Here is a 15,740-nt window from a genome sequence, read left to right as displayed (position 1 = left end):
TTAAGACTTTACCCAGCTCATATAAAGTCTTGGACCGTCAACTTAAAATAAGGAGGTCCAGGTTTCAGGAGAACTCACCAGGGTCACCTGAAGAATGCAGTGATCCGGGAGGGCTCAATGGGCCCTTATTGGTACCAAATGCTGGCTCAGTGTAGATTCCAGGTGATCTCTGGTGGGTTTCTCTGAACTCCTGCCTCGACTATGCCAAGAACTGTCGACGAAAATAATCCATAACCAATCTATAAATGAAAATTTGGGTGAGTTTATTCTGAGCTGAAATCTGAGGACCATGGCCCAAGGCCTTTCTTCCCAAAGGAAGAAAGGGCACCGAAGAAGTGGGGTGCACAGAGTGGTTATATACCCCCAAACAGGATGTTTCACATATGATTGAAATGTCCCTCCCACAATAGTCACAAGATGGCCCTGTCAGCACAGCGCTTGATGGACACAGCAGGTAGTGGGTCTGCTGTCTCAGCGGGCCTAGCAGGAGGCAAGTCTGTTGTCTTGAGCTGGGTGGTCACAGGTGAGCACTGCAATCAGTTCCTAGCCTAAGGAAAGATGCTTAACCCTTAAGGGAATGCCAACATTGGGAGGGGGAGGGAAGTTGCACCTTTATCTCAAGGGCCTTTGTTCTTGCCATTGGGAACATCTAAAGCAGATATACAATGCATGCTCAACAGCCACGGTCAGGCCCTTTTGGAAAGACAAGGTCAGGCTGAATTAGGTTTATACCAAATGGCTTCCTCATATTCTGCAATATATCCTATTGCTTGCCATTTTTATTTGTCAGTTTTTTTCCACAAACGGATAGTCTTGTGTCCTAATGCCACTTCTTTTTACTCTCCTGATTTAAAATGCCACCTTTATTCTGTATCAAAATCCCATAGATGGGGCATTGTCACAGGTTAGTTACCCCAAGGAACTCAAGGGTGGGTTTGGATATTTTAACTTTTTCCAAATTGTTCTTTTTCCTTTTGTTATGTTAAGGAAATGCCATCACCAGCCTCCCTGAACCAGACCAGGCCTCATCACAAGAGCCACGCCTATGACCTTTGCCGTATTTTTAGTGCTCAGATCTCTCCAGGAGGAGCTGAGGCCTTATCCTTTATAACCTGCAGTGTAGTGGAAGCATGTTTTCCAAGTGAGCCCACGCGATTGCCATCAAATACCCTCCTCTCCCTTTTGAATATTCATTCCCCATCCGAATAAAGGTCCCTGCTTCCCTTTGTTCCGAGGCGCCTTTGTTGCCACCCAAGAGGGGTCCTCCGCTTGCCGCAAGACATGCCAATAGTCAGGAGGCAAGGTGGTAGGAAAGAAAGGACTTTACTACAGCTTTCTAGCAAGAGGGAGGACGGCTGACTCAGGTCTGAAAGAACCATCTCACAGAACAAAGACTACGGGCCAGTTATAGAGGAGGCTGGTCTCCAGGTGGGGCAGGCAGCTGGTCCCAGTTCCTGATATGGATATGCATCAGGGAATGGAGCAACGCCCTGTACCCTGATCTTTCCGTTGTCATCGATGATGGCATTCAGCATAGGCTCTCTGCCTGGGGGTCATCACGTTCCTAAGGAACTCCAAAGCACGAAGTTATCATCTTAAAGTAGCTTCGAGGGGCCACAAAACCTACAGAGTAAGTCTGGGCTAGTCAGAGGTCATTCAAAGTTACAATATGGTTTCTTTTTTTTTCATGTCTTCCCTTAGGGCAGCTTGTGCTGAGCCGGTATCACCATGACTCTGGAAGTGATCCCTCAGGGTCTCCTATTTGTTGCAAATATACTTTATTTTGTGAGACAACTGCTTCTGGCGGAGAGTCTGATTTAACTCACGGGGGGGAACCAACTTCGGTTTCGGTAACAGTACGGCACTCTCCATGGCACTGTTCCCAAACTTTTGGCATCTGGGGGTACTTTAATGACCATATAGCACATACTCAGACCACCAATTTTAGATATTTAAAAAACTCGTATGTTCTAATTTTAAGAATTGTGAAGTGTTTAGTCAGTGAGCAGGCTAGTGTTGCTTATCACCTTTCAAGATGATCTAGCATAGTGACTAACTGCCGGTGCACTGGAGGCAGACACACACTGTGGTCTCAGGCATGTCACAGAACCTTTTGTGCCCTAGTTTCCTCACCTGTGAAATGTGCATAATAACACCTATTTCATAGAGTTTTTATGATGATTGAATGAGTCTGTATTTATAAAGTGCTTAGAACAGTATCTGGCCCAGAGTTCAGTGCTGCAGACGTGCTTGTTGGTAAAAGGCATCTGTACAGGGCTAGATAAAGGACGGCTCAGGCTCCAACCATTCCTCCCCACTCCTCATTCTGCATGTCTGTTTAATGAGAAAATTGTATTTAGCCATCATAGGAGGTTAGCTGTGCTATCAAGGGTTTGGTTCTTCGGCTATCTTGATCACCCTGGATATTCAAACCGAAGAAAAACCCAGATTCCTTTGTTTCATCAAATGCTAAATTGACAAGAATGCCACGCTCAAAACCTGGTAGGTTTATTCTGATTTAGAGAAAGCTGCAAATGTGTTTATAACTTTCTCTTTGGTTGTATTTGTCTCAGGAAACTGTTTCTTTATGTTCCCTTCTGCAGTATTTGAATTGGTCTTTTATACTACCAGTAACATGATTGATTTTTTTTCCACTGAATAAAGCAAATCATCGTGTTGACAAAGAGTGAAGTTCCCTGGGGTCGAGCTGTTTATATCACAGTTTGCCCATATAAGACTTCCTGATATCTCACTGTTCACATTTAAAATTGTGACATTTCAGTCTTGAAGATACACAGTGAGACAATTTAAGATTTTGAAGATGTTGCTGAGATAAACCATTTAAGCAGGCTGCTGAACTCCTGACAATGGTCATTGGTTTTATAAGAGATTTTATCAACTGCATATAAAATTCCTCTGAACATCTTGCCCAGTGACAGCCATCATGTGAAAGTCTGGAAATCAGAGTGCTGTGACCCTTGCCCAGTCTTTGCCTAGTATGCTGAAAGTCTGTGCTGTGGTGGCCATGATTCCATGTCATGCCCAGTTTCTTTCAACATTGAATTTCCTCTATTTCTTTCAATATTGAATTAAGATCAGGAAAATATTGTTGATTGCCAACTCTTGACTGTGAATAAAATAGAATGTCTATGGGCATTCAGATAGAATCTTCCATTTCGTATAATGTGGGGGACCAGTATTGACCATCCCAAGATATGTCTCTTTGGCATGAGGATTATTTTGGGCTGGTTACTTTTAAAAACTGCAGATGGGAAAGAAACTCTGAAAAGTAGAATTTACTTACCCTTTGTTAAGAGACATTTACATTGTAAAGGAAATCTCCATCTGTAAAGGCGTCTCCCTCTCTGTACAAGAAGGGGGATGACCTTACCTCTAGAAACTCTCATCAATGTGGAAGGCAAGGACTTAAATCTGCATAATAACCTTACTCTTGTTTACTGTGCTTTTGTGGAAACCTCCCATAACTGACTCCTCCCACCCCCAACATCCTCCTTTGTCTTTAGCTGAGGGTGGTATTTAAGGTGGTGGCTTCTGCCATTTGGCGAGTTGCTCAGTTTGCCTGAGCCTCTCCCATGTATACATGTTACAAAGCTTCGTTTAATTTTCTCCTGGTATTCTGTCTCATGTGAATTTAATTCAATATCTGGCCAGAAGGATTTGGAGCAGGTAGAGGAAATGTCTTCCTCCCCTACAATAACAACACTCTTCTGTATCACACATTTAGCTCATGCTCTGCTGGTGCTCAGGGCTGCTAACCTGCTGTCTGCACAGTGGCTCACAACATTATCCTTACATGGATAATCTCTCTGCTCTTCTGATGGAGTTCTCGGTGATAAGCAGAGGAAAATGTCCGGAATTTCTCACTTGGATCTCCTACGTGTCCAAGAGCTGTTCACACTGCACATGTGTGACTTTGTCCATCTGCAGAGCAAGATCTGCTGGCACACACATGATAATCTTACCTGTTATGTTTCATGAAGGAATTTTGTGAGTAGCCTGTCTGCTTTTCTCTAGGCTTGGTGTTTTGTTTTCGTTTTTGATGTTTTCCCTAATGTTCTGACTCTTTTTACTTTTCAATAATAGTATATACTTTGTACCTGCTTTTGCTATGAGGTATGGAACTTTGAATAATTCCTCTTCATCATTAGTGATACAATTCATCGATTTCATACTGGAAAACATTCTTTTGTAACTGTTCTGGGAAAAGAAAATGGCGAAACAGAACTCCCTGCGGTCCCCAAGAGCACACAGGCTTCTTTGGACGAGTCTCAGAGCCAGGTTCTGTCTTGCTTCTTCGAGGCCGTCTCTGGCCCCGGATGTGGAGCAAGCAGTTGGCAGGCTTTTGGGAGACTGGGGTTCTTAGCTATGCTACTGTTACGGGCCCCTTGGGTCTTGTTGTCCCCGAGGAGGAAATCAAGAGAGACAACCGGCAGTGGGAAGGACAAGCTTATTGGCTCGTCACAGGCGAGGCACCAGGTAGCCGGTGCGGCAAGGAGGGGCAGGCGGCCAGCTCTCCGGAGCGGCCCGCGCGACTTCTGTGGGGCGAAGCCTGGGACGTCCGGCAGGCCGAGGGCGGGCTGTGCTTTGGTCTGCGCTGTCGTGCGGCAGCCACTACATGCGATGCGTGGGTCATCAGCACGCTGGCTCTCCGCCCGGGTGTGATTTTACTGTGCTAATGGGGCTAGGGTCACCTTCCATGGACCCCTGGGTGCGAGGGCGCATGCGTAAACCCAGGAAAGTGGCGAGGCTGCAGCGTGTGAGTGTTGGTGGTCTCTAGCTGATTTCCCAGCTTGGCGATTGGTTAGGGGCCTTATGATGTTAGACCAGGGGCCTTGCAGATAGCCCTGTCTTGTTAGGCTGGTTCCTGTCTCACTGCTAAACTAGTTGTGTGACCTTGAGAGAGTCTCTTAACCTCTCTGGGCTTGCGTTTATCTGTAAAAGTATTTTTTCAGGTCTGCAAACCTTATGATTTTTTATGACTGAATTTAATGGGCTCATTGTTTGCTTTGTGTGATTCTAGTTCTCATTTTTCATCATAAAATATAATTTTATAAGCATACTTATTAATTGTGTTTATAAAATATAAAATTTTTAGAAAGGAAAAAACCCTAAATCTTCTATGAATAAACTATTAAACAGAAAAGAGGTTGATGAAAGGCAGTGATATTTCTCACTAAGTATTGCCTGTCATGTTGTTAAAATGAGTGTTTTGTTTTTTATTTGAAACTCTCTAAAGAATGCTGTGGCTGTTTGAGCCATATAGTGTTCCTTGCAACATTATGCGAAGTTCCCAAATGTTCAAGTGAGGAATCATTTTGAAATACTGACAAGAGTAACATTGATCATCCTAACTCCTGCTATGAATTATTGCCACTGTCTTGAATTTATCCTTCATGTATGAGGAGAAGGTATATAGGCTGCTCCACATAATACTGTTTCCTCCCCATACTCAATTTTGCATCTTTCAGTTTTGTTAAAACATGAAAAATGTCCTCTCAATTTCTTTCTTTTTTTTTTGAGGAAGATTAGCCCTGAGCTAACCTCCAGCGCCAGTCTTCCTCTTTTTGCTGAGGAAGACTGGCCCTGAGCTAACATCCATGCCCATCTTCCTCTACTTTATATGTGGGACGCCTACCACAGCATGGCTTGCCAAGCGGTGCCATGTCCGCACCCGGGATCTGAACCGGTGAACCCCAGGCCGCCGAAGCAGAACGTGCACACTTAACTGCTGCACCACAGGGCTGGCCCCTCCTCTCAATTTCGATAGCTTCTTAAGTTTCCTCCCAGCTTTATTAATATACTCCCGCCTTGGTCTGTCTTTCCCCTCTTTCTTGTCAGTTTTGTGTGCACATCTGTCTGTGTGTGTGGTGCCTTTGCGGTGGTCTGGGGCGTCCCGGAGCAGTGAGGAGGAGGCATTGGTTTGGTGGTGTGCTGGAAGATGAAGTGGACGTGAGAAGGAGGCTGGGAGAGTGAAACACAAACATGGCATTTGTTTTTATAGAAATAAAATATTCCTGAGAAATCATTGGTTCTTGCTGTTTCATTTTTGGGTTTTGTCGTCTTTAAAGCTTTTCCTTGGAAGCCTCTAAACTGATCTGTGAATGTAAGAATGTTTTTAACAAGATTTTACAAGCCAATTCAGCAAGATCTTTAAACAGTTCCATGTTCATGTAAGGAAAGCATGCACCCACTTATCCATGGAGGTTGGAGAAGCTGTGGTACCTGCACGCAGTGGAGCACAGGGCAGCGGTCACAGAGTGTGGACAGTCACCGTGACCTGACAGGCAGTGGTTTCCAGGAGACATTAGGAACTGAAGAAAGCCAAGTGCGAAACAGCGTGTACAGTAGGTTGCCTTTTGTGTAAGAAAGAAGGGAAAACCAAGAAAAAACATGCACATAATGACTTATTTTTACAGGAAGACAGCTGGGAAGGATAAAGCAGAAAACAGTGAAGTTTATCCCCTACCAAAAGTGGGGAGGAGGAGGAGGGGATGAGAGGCAGACACACCTCTCTGAGGGCCTTTAGTACAGCTTTAGCTTTCGAAAGCATGTTAATATTCTACATATTAAAAAATAAAAATAAATAATTAAGAATCAAAACAAACTCAACTGTATTTCAGATGACTACAATAACTACACTGGAGAGAACAAATGAATCCAAGTAGTTTATGAACACAGTTTTTTCGGATTTTTATTTATTTATTTTTTTGGTGAGGAAGATTGGCCCTGAGCTAACATCTGTGCCAATCTTCCTCCACTTTGTATGTCAGACACTGCCACAGCATGGCTTGATGAGCAGTGTGTAGATCCCAGGATACAAACCTGTGAACCCTGGGCCACCAAAGCAGAGTATGCTGAGCTTAACCACTATGCCGCTGGGCCAGCCTCTGTGAACAGGTTTTAGGTATACACCCATGCATGGAGGGCAGAGGTGGGAGGGGAAACTGCAAACAAATTCTGAACTCTTTTGTAGGTTTGTTAATTACAGTGGTGTGGGTGAACCAGTTCTGAGAGTATAGTAGATACCCTGTAGGGTTTAGGACATAAGTAAATGTGTCGACCTTGTTAGAGGAGAGAGAACAAATATGGATGGAAACAGGCAGAACGAGCCCGTGGGGATGGATATCCTGAGAAGGATGCAAACATCACCCATGTGTATTCTGGCAAAAAAATGTGTAACCTGAATCTAGTCAAATCCAAAATCAGGAACTTCTGTTTAAACAAATGGAAGAAGGGAAAGACTATGTTCTTAAAAAATGTCAATTTTATGAAAGACAGAGAAATGCTATGGAAAATGTTCCAGATTAAGGGAGACTAAAGAGACATGTGGACTGAATTTAATATCTGACCCTAGACTGGATCCTGTTCTGGAAGGAGACAGTGTTATACAGCACATTGTCGGATAAGTTGGAAAAGTTGGAATATGAATAGAAGATGAGTGAACAGCGTTGTATAAATATTAAATTCACACAAGTTGATAACTGAGCTTTAGTTCTGTAAGGGAATCTTCCTATTCTTAGGGAAAATACACTGCACTTAGGGAGAAATATTTAGGATTTGGGGATGAAGGGACCTCAAATGGTTCAGAGAAAATGATCTGCGCATGTATTTGTATATGTGTGTCTCTGTCTGTCTGTGTTCGCACTCAGACTGAGGCAGGGGGCTTACAAATAAATCTAGGCAAACGCTATGCATGTCTCCGTACTATTTTCTTCTTGCAACTTTTCCTTAAGTTTGATATTATTTCTAAATGAAAAGTTTTTTCAAAAGAATAAATTTCACCCTAAAAATAGGCATTCATATGGTAAGCAGTAATAAACAGTAATACAATTAGTGATTAAAAAGCTGCTCTAGATCTAATAAACTAGATTGTAATCGTCATTTTCCATTAGTACACTTACAAGTTTATTTGCAATTAAGAATAAATTGCCTAGTCATGCTGAATCTGCTTGGAACTGTCTGCTCGAAACTAATAATAATTCAGCAAGGCTGTGGGAAACAAGACCACTATTAAAGAAAATAATGGGAAGAAATTAGAAAGTCTGTTGCAAAAAAAAAATCCATTTACAATTCCAATAAACATTAAAAGGTACACAGAAATAAATACAACAAAGAACTTTTGAAGTCTGAAAATGTAACAAGCATTTTGGACCAACAAAAATGATTAGATTGAATGGAGAGGGAACGAGTTTCTGAATTAGAAACTCGACATAGAAACTCATCATAGTAAAGACTGTTCTCCACACGGAAAGACTCATTAAGACAAATCAGACAACGTGATATGGGCAAATACGCCAACAAACAGAATTAAAAGGCCAGAAATAGACCCACAAATATGTAGAAACTTGATATGACACGGGTAACTTTGCGGATTAATGGAAATAGAGACTATTCAAACATTTTTTTTGAATAACTTTTTCTCCATATGAAAAAGTAGACCTCACACCATAGAAAACATGAATTACAGTTGCATTGTAGGTTTAAATATGAAGAACCAAAATTTTAAAAGAACACTGGAAGAATTTCTGTGTAACTTTAGGATTGTGAGGGATTTCATGGCTAGATGTGCCAACTGTACAGGAAATAATTGATATATTTTACTACATTAAAATAAAAACATTTCTCTACAGCGAAGTCATCGTAAACAAAGTGAAGAGCCAAGTCGCAGACGGGGAACAGGTCATCATTGTGATCAACCAAGGACTGCTTCCAGGAGAGAAAGAGCTCCTTCATAGCATTAAGGAAAAATGGGCAAAAAAAATAAGTAAGGAGTTCACAGGACATACAGTTTCTCAGATGAACTATTTCAAAGGACATTAAAGTGATCAAACCATCTTTGAGGGCCAAATATATAAGAAAAGCCTTCTATCTTTAGCTTCAGTCCCGAGTTTCCAAACTGGTGCAGTCAGTTCTTGATGGTATGCCTCGCCACACCGTGTGTTTTAATATCAAATTGTGAAGATATTTCGGTGGCTAATGTTATATTATGAACTTTCACAGGACCAATCCTTTCCAAAGCATGAAAATGGTATTCAGGTTGGAATGAAATTAGAAGGCATTGACGCCTGACATCCATCTGTATTTTGTGTGCTTTCTGTAGCTGAGGTAAGAGATGGTGTTACTGACTTTGGCTAACTAGACAGTGACAGAAGAGAATTTTCTAGAGAAGAATGATTTTGAGTACTTTCTGTTATAAACAAGTTCCAGTATGTCATGGATTTATTTTAATCAGTGATGGGTAAAATATGTTTCTTAATGAACTTTTTCTTCTCTGAAGATTAATTTTCCAATAAGTCCTTTATCACTAGAAGTTACTCTTGATTTAATCGATAAATAAGTTTTCACCTGAGGTTGATAACAATCAGTGAATCCCACAATGTTGTTTTTGTCTGTTAAAAGAGACATAATTATTTTTTAGCTGAACTAATGAGAAATGTATATGAAAAATATCCATGCATATGAATTATATTTTATGTAAATACATGCATTTTGTGAAAATTATATAGAATGAAGAGCCACTGATGAAAGTAAATGGTTTGTAGGATGTAATATTTACTAGACATTTTATATTATTAAGTTGGTAAAAGCCCTCTATGTTTTTAATAACATCAATCCTAGAAAATACTGTTCCCCTGATTTACTGACTAATTACGGCTGTTAAACTTGCACAGCCTGTCTAGAGGACGTATTTCGCAGACCGTTTTGCTATTTCCTTTGCTGAGTGTGTGTGCTCAGAGATGAACTGAGGTCATACCCATTTTGGTTTTGCTCTGTGCTTGAGCTTACGCTGTCTGGGGATGTGACTCCAAGCCAGACAGCAGGAGATGGGGTTTCTGAAAGGAATATGGGATATTTGATAGGTATTGAATGAATAAATAAATCCGTTGATTAATGGATATGTAAATTGACTTCAGAGTTCTAGACTGAGTAAAAGGATAATTTTTTTGCAGAAAAAAATTTCTAGATACTTGAAAGGTAATGTCTGCTTTCTCAGCACTTGTCTTATTCAGATGCCATCTGTAAACTTGTTCTCTAATACAAACACATTTCGATGGAAGGATTGGTTCACATATGTTGATGGCACTGACAGAAAATATGAATATTTTGTTAATTTTGTGTACACTTCAAATGCATGACACTTAATGAATGATTGCAAACATTCCATTCTGCAGGTGTGTGGCTACTGTCTAAGACTTCATTTTGATGGTTATTTAAGCTGCTACGATTTTTGGACCAATGCTGGTTCCCCTGACATTCGTCCAATAGGATGGTGTGAAAAGACCAAATGCGAATTGCACGTCCCCCAAGGGTAGGTCAGGATGGAAAGAGAGTTAGTTTTATTTTAACACATTTCATGAAATACCAACAGGAGAGCCTGGTGTGAATTGATTTTCAAAATGAAAATTTGATCCACAAAAAGCAGTAAGACTACAGGATACCTTTCTTAGAAATAAATACACATCTTTAAAAGGAAAGCATCAATGACTGTTTAGGTCAAATATTCTGATAAGGTACCTAGGGCAGAAACAAAATCGGATGAGAGCATTTTATTTTACATAAGTTTATTAAACCTTATAAGGAATTAGGAAGCTAATGTTTAAGTCATTGTTGAAATGAAATATTTCACTTAATCAATGATATTTCACTTATTCCATGAGAAAACTTGATTCACTGTATATCATTTGTTTTGAAAAAATCATGGAGAACAGGGAACTATGGAAGAGAACAAGTTCACTATGGATTTTCTTTTGATGAGAAATAAAAATCTCATCTTTGTCTTTTGCTGTGTGCTGGAGGAACCTGGGACTGGCAAGTGTGCCTGAATGTGCCTGTTTTCTCTGCTGTGTGCAGTGAGGTGAGCCTCTGACCAGCTGAGAAGCCGATGGGCTGTTTCCTTGCACAGCCAACTTCTGTATAAGGTCTCCTGCTGGCATGTGAGACTATTTGAGGACTCTTGCAACTTCTACAGTCAGTATATCGTCATTTCATTCTTAGTAACCGATTCAAGGCATCTTTTGGGATCTGTCCCTGAGATTAATGACAGAGTCCTCTAAGATTGAAGGATTTCAGGGAAGCTGGTGACGGCTCTTTCATTCAGTAAGTATTTATGGAGCCCAAACTATGTGCAGGCACTAGGGATGGAGCAGTGGACAAAATGAACCGCCTCTGTCTTCACGGGGTTTTCATTCGAGAGGAGAGAGGAAGAGTAAAGATAAAGAGACATGTGAGGCAGTGATGGGGTGGAGGAGGAGAGCAGTCACAGGGGTGCTGTTTCACTTAGCGTGGTGAAGAGGGCCTGAGAACATCACGTCTGACAGGTGTGTGGGCGAGGCGTGGCTACCTGGGTAGGAGCGCACGGCAGAGGGAAGCAAGAGTAAATGCCCGGGCAGAGTGTGCAGGGTGCAGGAGAGGACTCCCAGGAGAAGAAGGTGGCTGGAGCTGAGAAACAGGGCCAGGAGGTCGGAGAGGAGGTGACAGATGTAGCCATGGCCTTGAAGGCTGTGAAGGAGTTTGATTTTTATTCTAAGTTTAATACTCGATCAGAAAATATTTATTGAGCCCATCTTATTTGAGCCAGCACTGTGTGAGCCTCTTTAGGGTACATGGATGGGAGGATAAGGCATCTGTTAATGGGTAACCTGTAAAGATATGGAGCAGAAAGCTGGAGCTGCCAGTGGTCTTTGGATCGTGAAGGGGTTTCTGTAATTTACCCCAGTGTCTGGCACCCTGGAGGGTTGCACCATCAGGTCCTCTGACTGTCTTGGTGATACGGCTTCTTCAGGAGTGATGATGGACTCAGGAACTTTTGTCTCCTCTCTTTGCCCATTTTGGAAAGCCTTAATGGGAGACGAGACTCCCATCCAGCCACCAGGGTACCAATTCCATATCTCGATGAATTTTAAAACTTTGTAGGGAGTGAGTGACATGCGTGATGGGAAATCACACTCAACAGTTTTGAATTTCATACATTAAAAAACATTGAAATAATTTAGAGGTTTTAATTTAAATCTTTTGTGGTCTGCTAAGGGACATCGAATTTATGGCAGATGACTGAGTAAGAATAATGTAGTTAATATGCACATGGTTAATCTTGTGGGTATTTTGAGGGATCTGTACCTTTTTTAGGTTATAGAAAAGATCACGTTTTTTGGATAGATTACTTGAAGGCCTAGCAGATTGCAAAATGCTCCCAAGAAATCATTCAGGCAACAAGTTCTGTGAGTATTTTCTTCCTCAGTATAAATCAGATTTTTCCTTGAGCTTAAATTTCTTAAAATTCCCTATATAGTCTGTTGAATTTTAGTCTTTTAAGAATTCCTAGCTTCCTATCACTCTTTTCACTTAATTCGTCAGTTTCCTATGGGCATTTCTTTTTTTCCCCTTTAAAAGTACAATTAAATATTTCAATTAGATGGAGAGAATTGAAAACTTTATATTTAAAGCCTGCTAAAATTTAAAATGCCTTTTAGAAATGTTTTTTCTTTTTGCCTCCTATGAGTTCGTCATTTAAACTTAGTTTTGGCATTTGAAGACCAGTAGACCCCCAAGGTAGACTTCAACTGTACCCTGCCTCGTTGTATTTCAGTGCAGCGAGGATGAGGGTGACCTTCCACGCAGGTTCAAGGAGAGTGTGAGGATTGGGCAGAGCACACTCCTTGTGCCGTCTGCATCCCCAGCGACCTAAAAGTCTAGGAGAGAATGGAAATAAGTGCATCCCACCTCCTCTGCGCCCGTCTCTGGCCCAACAGTGAGGCCGCACACCAGGGACGGGAAGGGAAGCCTGGGGTCCGGGGCAGGCCTGCCACCTGCGGGCTGTGTCCCTGCTCAACTTCCCAAGACCGCAGTGTTCTGATTTTGAAATAAATGTTGTACAACTGCTGTGTGTTTCCATAGAATTGTGTCAAAGAAAGACAGTTATAGAAATATGAGATTTCTTTTAAAAATGTAATGTGCTAAAGCGAAACAAAAATCAGGGTTCAGTATACATAGTAAGAAGTAGAGAAAAACCCTAGTCCCCAGATATTGTATATATACTTTCTAAATCGCAGGGCTGGCTAATTATAGCTATACAAAAAGTGGGGTTTTGCTATTATTATTTTACTATAAATCAGAATCTGTAGTATTTTTTAATACTAAAAAATATGCAGATACTAAAAGAAGCATTTGGATTTTTTTCCAGCTGTAATTTTATTCATGGATTAGTACACGTTGAAATAGTAATATTTCAGTTATTTGAATTCAATTTCAAATATTTCAATTCAATTATTTCAATATTAATATTCCTTAAATATTGAAAAAGCCACTAATTCCAGTTTAGATCAAAGTAGATGATAATTTTGGTGCTGAAGAGCATAGGTTCCCGAGGGTGAGTGCTGATACTAAACATACAGATTCTGACAGTGGCTCAGTCCTGTTGGTGTCCTGTTGCTTTTGTGCCTTCTCCCTCTGGTGCTGTGCTGGAATGGACCAGGGCCTAAGGAACTTGGGGCTGGAGTGAAGCTGGAAGCTGTCGACAGGAAGAACCCTTCCTTGGTGTGTGGCAACCCCAGCAAACGTTGTTGAAGATCGCCGCTAGTGCATTTGGACGATTGGGGTGATAGTTACGATTACTGGTGAGACACCAATGTACGTTTTATTTTCACGTGTTCATGTCTGGTGTTATTCCACTGCTGTCACTGTTCTTAAGGTAATGAGCATCGGGAATTGAGTGGCTGACTGATCGCTCCCTTCTCATCACAGGAATTGTTGAATTAAAGAGCTTGAAAAACTTCTCCCTTCTGTGAGAGGTTACCTAACGGGGCCTCCTCTGAAACCGTGTGCCCAGGTCAGGGCACTGCACTGTGTTGTTTTTAGTCTCTAAGGAAAGCATTTCCGGGAAGGGGAAGTTAAGAACTTGCAGTACTTTTTTTCCTGAAAAATATTGACCCTGGCCTGTCCTGTTTTTGAAAGGGAAGATTCAGGGAGAAGGGAGTGAATTGTTCAACAGCCTGTGGGGGCAGAGGAAATGTGTGTTATGATGCCATTAAACTAGCATCACACAAGTGTGTTTTTGTTTTGTTTGTTTGTTTTGTTTTTTATATACAGATACCGAATTATAACGTTGTACACCTGAGACCTGTACAATATTATAAACCAATGTTACCCCAATAAAAAATTTTAAAAATTAATTATTTAAAAAACTAACAGTGCATGAGTTCAAAGGGTTTTCTGGGTGAAAACCTGAAATATGGAAGAGGGCATGGCAAAAATAATTCCTGTAGCATTTCTTCACCGTATGTACTGGATAACCAACAGGTCGTTGAGACAACCTGAGGGTTGTGGTTCTGCGTAGACGTGCAGGGGCCCTGTTTTCTTCTTTGAACTAAGAAGCAGAGCATGGATTAATTGTTGTATGCATCTGAGGTAGGATAGTCTGGGTTCTTTGAAAAGAAGAGGGAGGAAATATGGAGTCATACGGAGTCTGATGAGGCTGTCCTGTTGAAGTTTGGACTGGCCTGTTAATATTTTCCCTTGCTGCTGGCGAGAAGCGGTAGATGATGTTTATTAAAACGTTCAGTCTTTGAGGACATCACTGGCAAACGGTCATAGTCAAACACGTTTTTTGTACTTTTAAAGTTCAAAAAGGTTATATAAAAAAGAAGTTTGCTTGCTCTGCTTACAAAATACAGTATTAAAAATTACTTCAAATTCTTCTTAGCTGTAGAATTATATTTTAGCTATGAAGTAATATTTTCCATAGTGTCTCTTAATATCCGGAATGGTCATTACTCTTGGATTCTTTCTCTGGCATGGAGGAATATGGGATCTAAAACAGAATCCTGTTTTTGCAGGTGTGATGGACATAAATCCTTATGTCCAGCTGGTTGGTTGGTGTCAGGAGAACGGAAGAACTCTGGTAGCACCCGGAGGTGAGTGGACTGGCTCAGTGTTCTTTGAAGTCATTCCTGTGTGACTGGCATTGCCCATTCTTATTTTTGTTTGTGCAATCCACATTTCAATAGAAGATGTATGATAAAAATACTATGCAATATTCTCTTGACCACCAAGTGACCCAAATGTCTGAAATCTGCACGTTCTTCCCCATAATGAAAATGGACTGTGTTGGTAAAGATGTACTGGGCAGCCATTAAAAAAAAGTTGCTGGAAGTTTTTTTATCCAATGAAATGAGTACCAATGCTGTAGGTTGACATTTAAAACTAGCTATTTCCAGTTGCTAATTTATCTTATAACTTACATTAATTAATTAACTGAACCATAAGATTATTAAATGTAGAAATTGAAGTTAAGTGTAGTCCTGTAGAAATCTAAGAGGTGAGAACTAATTCCACAGTGCATCTCTGGACTTGCCAGGCTCCTTCACCAAACCAGCTTAACGGCTCAACTGGACACACATGGAGGGCTTCTTCCTGTTTTTCTTCATTATTAGAAATATTAAATTTTTAGAGACTTGCTCTATCAAGTCTCTGTTTTTTAATTTAAGAATGAATTAAATATAGTGACTTCGTGATCTTGGCATTTTTAAAACAAGTTGCTAGAAGAAATATATTTTTCTTCATTAAAAAGTGTAAAGGCAGAAATACAGATTAAGGAATATGTCATTCGAGATTGGAGCAGATGTTTAACCTTTTAATTTGAATGATTCTGGAATTTTGCTGCTTTTTAATTTTTTACACTTAAATACAGAGAAATATTAGAATTTCTCATCAAATTATTGAAT

General features: G+C 40.8%; 1 long non-coding RNA gene across 14 annotated transcripts in view; it reads left to right on the top strand.

Annotated features, from left to right (window-relative positions):
- Positions 1-15,740, top strand: part of LOC103560059 (uncharacterized) — a 72,797-nt gene that overhangs the window by 24,362 nt on the left and 32,695 nt on the right. For 9 of the 14 annotated variants that reach the window (XR_011542541.1, XR_011542542.1, XR_011542540.1 and 6 more), the window contains 3 exons: positions 9,022-9,126; positions 10,194-13,634; positions 14,853-14,930. This is a non-coding gene — a long non-coding RNA (uncharacterized lncRNA). The remainder of the gene's footprint in view (positions 1-9,021; positions 9,127-10,193; positions 13,635-14,852; positions 14,931-15,740) is intronic. The other 5 variants (XR_011542533.1, XR_011542538.1, XR_011542537.1 and 2 more) reach the window with 4 other exon arrangements.

The sequence above is a fragment of the Equus przewalskii genome, chromosome 7, assembly GCF_037783145.1.
Source record: "Equus przewalskii isolate Varuska chromosome 7, EquPr2, whole genome shotgun sequence".
Lineage (NCBI taxonomy): Eukaryota > Metazoa > Chordata > Mammalia > Perissodactyla > Equidae > Equus > Equus przewalskii.
This window is presented reverse-complemented; position numbering and strand designations above follow the sequence as displayed.